The sequence below is a fragment of the Festucalex cinctus genome, chromosome 10 (assembly GCF_051991245.1).
Source record: "Festucalex cinctus isolate MCC-2025b chromosome 10, RoL_Fcin_1.0, whole genome shotgun sequence".
NCBI lineage: Eukaryota > Metazoa > Chordata > Actinopteri > Syngnathiformes > Syngnathidae > Festucalex > Festucalex cinctus.
Genome location: NC_135420.1, coordinates 20281309 through 20288604, shown reverse-complemented (window position 1 = coordinate 20288604; position 7296 = coordinate 20281309). Strand labels below are relative to the sequence as shown.

Genomic DNA, 7296 nt, shown 5'->3' with positions numbered 1-7296 from the left:
TGTTCAAAAAGGAAGAGGTGAAGGAAATTACCTTACGAGAAAATGTCCACAAAACTGAAAAAAAAAAAAAAGTCAGAAAATTGATATAAGTAAAGGCAAGAAAGAACATGTTCCAAAAAGTATATAAAAAATTTCTGAAAGAAGAAATCCCGGGAATTACCATAAAATTTCCACAAAGTTGCCAAAACAATCAGAATATTTGATTTTAAGAAAACGTTCAAAAAGTAAAATAAAATGTCCAAAAACAAAATAATTCCCTAAAATTACCGCCCACAAAATTGCAGAAAAAAAGTCAGGAAAAAATAGCAATTTTTTTTTTTTAAATCTCCAAAAAAAAGTGACCATAAGTCAATAAAATTAACCAAAAATGTCAGAAAATTTGTATGAAAAACGAAATCTGGAAAAATTACAAAAACAAATCCAAAAATGTATAAGAAAATTAATGCATTGGATGGACTCTAAGCTGCTCTTGGCTCTCACTACATTAGACTAACTACAGTAACAATAACACACGGTTTTGTTCATCAGTGTTCAAATGTTTTGTGGCTCCAGAGAGAGATTTTTTTTTTTTGGTGTAAAATGGGTGTTTTGACAGTAAAGGTTGCTGACCCCGTCCTACTGCAAGAAAACCAATGTGAATTGATGGTAGCCAGATTGTGAAGTGACTCATTGTTAGGTTGTGAAACCTAACCATGTTTGCATTTTTGGATGAATCCATTCTGATGATTTTATAATCTATAACTAATGTCTTTGCATGATGACTCTGTAAGACGACACGCTCTTTTGTACATCTGCTTTCACTATTTGGGATTCTGAGTCATAATACTTAGAAAAAAAGAAAATATCTCGCATCTGAGGACCATCTTGGATCATTTTCTGAAATTCTTGTACCGCAGCACAAGCATTACCTTGAAGCTCCAGCGGCTGTCAAAGAGAAAGACTCTTTTCAGGGCAGGAAAGAAAGCTTTCTGATGGAGCCTTTTGGATCGAGCCTAAATTGAAACCTTATGTGAGGCATGTGGAATTCTGGGACTTTGGCCTGCTCCCAAGAATCCACAGAATGTGAGGGATTTTTTTCCCTTCTTTCTGCCTCTCTTTCTCCCTCTATTTTTCCCCCTCTTATCCCTCCTCCTATGTGTGCGGGGTTGTCTTACATCAGCCCGAGTAAAGGCGCCGCTGAAGTGAGCCAGCGAGACGTTCAAGCAAGCCCAATCACCTCACTGGAATATTCTTTTTTTTTGGGACAAATGGTCTAAAAGGATAAAAGTAAGTCAAACTTTTCTCTCAATTTATTTTTTTGATGTTTAAGCTCCTGGCTGTGAAGAATGTAGCTGATCAAAGACTTGGTATAGCTATTGGGGTTCAAGTTGCTGCTTTTGGAATAATTGAATGCAGAAGCAAGCTTAGAAAGAATCATTTTTCGACTGAAGTGAACATTGTCGATCACCATGCATCAAATGATACGTTCAAACAACAAAACTCAATTGAGTGTGAAAATACTATTTTACTGTAATACTGCTAATGTTTTTACATCCTTCACCAGGTCACACACGGGGGTGAGTCTTTAACTTTAGGGGTGCTCTGAAACGTCCCATCCGCAATAAGGAATTTGATTTTTATAATATGGCCCCTTGCAATTTGTCAAGTTGATTCCATTATCAGTTCATAATAATAATGGAGTTTATCTATACATAACCCAGGTTCCATTTTATTGAAACGTGTTTTTTTTTCGTCATTGATAATTCATCAGCTCAAATTAAACTTACCAAACGCGTTCTGATATTCTTTATTATTTTATTATTATTATTATTATTGTTATTCTTTTTATTCGAGTACGTCGTTTAAATAAATATTGATATTAAAACAAAGTCAAAATGAGCTACACAAGTGACAAAGAGTAACAGTAGCGCAAGAGAGGAACATTTTAAGCGACTACTTCGTTGCAGATTTTAGACCCTCAAAGGCCGCTGTAGTCCGGAAGTAGCGAAAGCCGCTATCCGACTAGCAAAACGATTTCAAAGACAGATAAGTATGTAAAACTATAATTTATTTTAGACATATTTCAAATGATATATCTAAGCGCCAATGAGTGCTGGCTTAACGAGGGAAAAGACGGCGGCAACATAACAACTCGCCAGATTTTGCAGTGCATTCTGGGACTTGTAGTGTTGTCATAAAACTACATCATGGCTCTGTAGTCTGTGCCACAGAATTAATTTAATAATACATAGCAAAAACGGTGGACCCGCTCGATTTATTTATTTATTTATTTATTACATTTAGACGTAGTAAAATTTGTTAAAAGGTTTAAAGTGAGAATTTGGGATGCATTTAACTTGAGTCATAAACAAATACATTTTTGCAGGTAACTCCGACTTAAACATTACCTGACTAATGTGTTCATGGCCACTAAGTAAAAACCCCAATTGTACACTTTTATAACGTTGCGTTGTTTGACTCCGGGATGAAAAAGAGGTCAACGTGTAGTCATCTATCAGGCACACTCAACGTGCAAACACCTGCATGTGACACCTACGTGACACTCACGCACACTACGGCCGCCGCCATAACACCAAAGGGCACATAGTGCTACCTGACAAAACTGAAACTGGACTTTATATTACAGGAAGGATTGCACTTTGCTCGCACAGGTACTCACTCATGCACTTTGGAAATAAGGAATGGAGGAAGAACCGGAGAATATTCAGATGGAGGAAATAGGAAGGAAGGAAATGAGGAACATAGGAAGTGAGAAAGAAAGAGGAGGAATTATTGAAAGAGGGTGACAGAAAGAAGGAAGGAAGAAAGCAGGGGAAGTCAACCAAAAAATATTCTTCGCAATGTGCACTTTTACTAGTCTAAACACATTGCATTTATGAAATAGGAATTTAGCAGCAAAATCCACCTGTTTTTATCCATATATGGGGGCAGCCATTTTGCCACTTGCTGTCCACTGAAAATGACATCAGAGTTGCTCAGGGCTTGGGTAACAACCAATCACGGCTCACCTGTTTTCTGAGTTTGGTCATGTGACGGAGGAAGGAAGCACAAAAGGATAGAATGTGTCAACAGAAGTTAACCACAATGTGGAGGGAGTTGGTATGGCCATTTTCATGTTCGTCGTTAGCCATTACGCTACATGCTATTTACATGAGGATCTTCTTAGCCAATTTCATTTGTACACGGAATTCATATTCATTAATTTCATTGTTTGTGTGTGTTGATGGATCCAATCTGATCCACGTAGCTTTTTATTTACTTTTTTGGCCTCCGGCTTGTATTTTTCCAATCTCACAGTTGTGCTGTCACCGCTACGGAACCCAGGAGATTGTGTCCAAACTTATAGCCAACATTTTTAGACGTCAGGCGTCTGCTTGTGTAACAAAACACATTGTGCTCATGCAGTGTTGCACAATTTCAAATTGTTTGGTGAATGATTAGGTCCGGTTAGGAACAATTGTGTAATACAAGACAACCTCCAAAGTTGAACAAAATCCTAAACTACTCAACCATTGAAGATATATAATAATGACAAGTAAAACTGTACTTTTTGGCTAACTTTTCTGGTTATTTCCACACTAGCTGTTAGCCACGATGCTTTCATTTATTGACCGTAGCCTCAGCTACAAGTATTTGAACACAAACAGTAAACGCATGTAGACATAAAACATAACATTACACACAGGCATATATTCTTTATCCTCTGCAAAAAACAACGAATAATCTGCAGCTTGCTGAGTCAGTTGCGAAACTCTTCTTCACGTGAGTCATTCTCTATGCTTAACCACTAATTTAACTTGTATCTCGGCAATGATTTCCCATGTTTCAATAAGTTCCATTCCTGTTTCTATGGTAATTGTTGCTTTTTTTGGGGGACAAAAAAAACAAAGACAAAGTAAGGTTGGCGCCTGGAAAACCATTAAAAGTGTAAACGTTTGCTTTTTGGGTGCTCTCCCGTGTGCTGTGCTTCGGAGTGTTGAGTCACGTCAAGCTGCAGTGACTTATGTAATGTTGTGCGGTCAGTTTATCGGAAAGTCATCGGCGTGTGTGCCGCTTTGCAGCTGATTCATCCCTCTCATCCGCTCATTTGTGCCCGGAGGGGCGTATCTGTCCTCTTCCACTTCCTGTACTGGCTGCATGATGATTGTTTATATGGAACTCTTTTTTTTTTTTTTTTTATTTTTTTTTTTTATTTTTTTTTTTTTTCCTGCTTGAAAGAAGAAATCCTAGTTAATTGTTGTTTTATTCTGATGCAATTTAAATGTAATACATTTGGCTTTGTAGCTTGCACTAATGTGCATAAACAGCATAACAAACTAGACTAAGTGCAATTTCTGGAGAAATTGCGTGGGAATGCTGAAAGCTGAATGGCAATAGCTGAATGCTTATGAAGTAAAATGAAAGATAAATTATGTGAAAATTTTTACATTTTTGAAAAGTTTTAACTGAAGTTGAAAGATAAATTAATAAAAAGAAAACAAACTGCAATCTGTCTAAGGTGGGATTTAATCGTTTCGGAGAGATTAGAATCCATTTCCTGACACGATAGTCAGTTGCTATCGAAGCATTGAATGTACTAAAATGTGCTCCAGGTAGGGTTTGATCCAGGTCATCTGTGGGGGAGGAATTTCCTCTAAGGACTGAGATAACGCCTTGTACAGCAAGCCAACATGTATTTAATAATTTCATTAAAATTATAATCCATTTCCTGATCTGATAGTCAGTTGGTATCAAACCATCGAAAGTACTCAAATGTGGTACAAGAATGTTTGATCCCAGTTTCGCCATGGAAGAGACAATTGCTCTTAGGACTGAGCTAATGTGCCTTGTTCAAATTCATAGTTAATGGCGTTAAAGCCAACATGCATTTAGTGATTTCAGTGAAATTGTAATGCATTTCCTGATATGATAGTCCGTTGGTATACATTTATATCATTAAGCATAATTGCCACGGATATATTTTCAATGTACAGTCGGAGGTGGGATTCGAACCCACCACCTCCTGGTTACTGGAAAACGCACTTAACTAAGTACTCCACTGAGCAGTATGAGAGAGTTGATAATGATGATCAGTTGTATGTATGGATGTGGGCGTGGAAAGTGGGACTTAGAAAAAGTTCGATGTCAGTCCCATTGAAAATGGATGGGGAAAATTTGATATTTAACGTTAAATTATGCGAGTACTGTAAGTAATGTGGAAACAGATGATATATACCCTGGAAGCATGTTGAAATTTGAACGGTATAAATCGGAATTATTATGTGGGAGTTTTTTCTCTGCAAAAAAAGTGAGAATAAAAATCCGAATAACGTATGTGGGATGCTTTCAGCATTCCCACAATTATTATTCCCATGAATAATACGCCCCCCTATTTAATACCAAAATCACCTTTAAAAAAAAAACTGTTTTCTCTGTAAATGTATTACATTTACCAAACAAATAAATGGCTGACTTTTTTGTCTTTTTTTCATTTTCTACATGGCCCCAATACTCCTTGCTCGTTATGTAATATGTAATAAATTGTTATTGTTATTGCTGAGCGTGTGAAAGAAGAATGATGAACGGGTTCATTCTGGCCCGTGGTGTTTGAACTTGGCTCCACCTCCCACTAGTCATGAGAATATAAATCCACTCCTCATGCTTTCGTGCAGCTGGCCCTCGAAACGAAGCCCGGGCCCTTTCCAGTTCTTGTTCGTTTTGTGCTTTTCGAGCCGCAAACTGAGTCCTGTTAAAAAATTGTGACCTTTGCAGTGAAAACAACTCGGGAGGTTGAAATGCTGTACAAGCTGAACCGTTCAAAGTAGAACACCACAAACGTTGGATGTTTTCCAAACTGAATTTGTAGTCCAGTTCAGTGAGTTCATCTTTGTGAGCATCTTATGTGTGTTTTCCTTCTCTTTCTTTTCCTTTTTCTTTATCTTAAATCTGTTTCTTTATCTCATCAAGTGGATGTTTCGTCTGCCACAGGTATCTTCAAGTGTTGAGTAGGTTTAATTGATTTGAGTTGTATTTAGTTACATCTAGTGTTTTCAAACTTTTGGGGGAGAATTATTATTTTTTTTACAAAGACCACCATGTTAATTCAGAAGTTGCATATTTTTTGAGGGAAAAAAAAGTTGTAACATTATGAGAGATTTTTTTTTTTTTTTAGAGACAGAGAAAAAAAGATGAGAATTAGCTTGTGTTTTCCAAGATAAAATGTTTAATTAGGGATGTTTGATGCCACTCTTTTCAGACAGTTTGAGTACTCTTGAGTATTCGCGGGTACTGATACCAAGTACAGACTACTTTTTGCGCCATTAACTCTTTTACTGCCACAAGTTATGAAAGAAAAACTTTGATATGACAGAGGCTTTGATCATTGACGAAAAGAGATGCAATGCTTCCAACTGGCCATAATTTAGAGTGTTTTATATTCCACAACCCATTGACCAGGCAACGCTGCACTTAGACGGTGCAATGAGAAAAAAATAAAAATAAAAAACATTGTTGACGTTATTTCATGTTTATGGAAATATACGTCGTGATTTTACTGATCGTTATTAAACGTTTTTGGCGGTCAAAGAGTTAAGAAAAAAAAACAAAAAAAACAAAAACGACAGATATAGTTTTAAATAAAGGCATAAAATTGATGAAAATGAAATGAAAGTTTGTAATCTTATGCAAATAAAGTTGTTTCATTTTTCTCCATGATAAAGGCACAATATTATAATATTGTGGTTAAAGTTAAGCTGGGGAAAAAAATGTGTACATATGTACAGTTAATATAAAAAGTCAACAGACCCCTGTTCAAAGGCCATTCTTTCCTGATAAAAAAAAAAAAAAGAATATATAAAGACATCATAAATACAATTTAAAAATAAGCTCAAGAACAACTGAAATGCGAATAAAGTTTGTTTTTTTTCCTCATTTTCTCCCCCCCTCATATCATTGTCATTATTTGCATTTTTTTTTAATATCACAAAAACCTGGCATTTGAAAAGGGGTGTGTAGACTGGATATCCATTTTATGCACAGTACGCACTTTTCTAAATGATTATTTTGCAGACCCCCAAGCTACTGCTCTCAGACCCCCACTTATATAGCAGTTAAGTTATTTTCTACACTTTTATGACAAAAGAGTTAAAGTACAGTTGTTATGACAGTTACCATCTGGATCAATTTGCTTGACATGATTTCCTATAGGAAACTTGCTCCCATTCGCAGTCAATGAGCAGAAAGCAAAACAAGTCATTCCAAGTAGAACTTAACTCATTCACTGCCATTGACGGAAAAAGACGTCAGATTTTTGCTAGG

General features: G+C 36.3%; 1 protein-coding gene across 2 annotated transcripts in view; it reads left to right on the top strand.

The window, feature by feature from the left end:
- Positions 1-1153: 1153 nt before the first annotated feature.
- Positions 1154-7296, top strand: part of LOC144026958 (discoidin domain-containing receptor 2-like) — a 35116-nt gene continuing 28973 nt past the window's right edge. The window contains exon 1 of one of the 2 annotated variants that reach the window (XM_077534148.1): positions 1154-1266. The gene's annotated coding sequence lies outside the window, so the exon portion shown is untranslated. Of the gene's footprint in view, positions 1267-2608; positions 2652-7296 lie in introns of those variants that run through there. The other variant, XM_077534149.1, reaches the window with a different exon arrangement.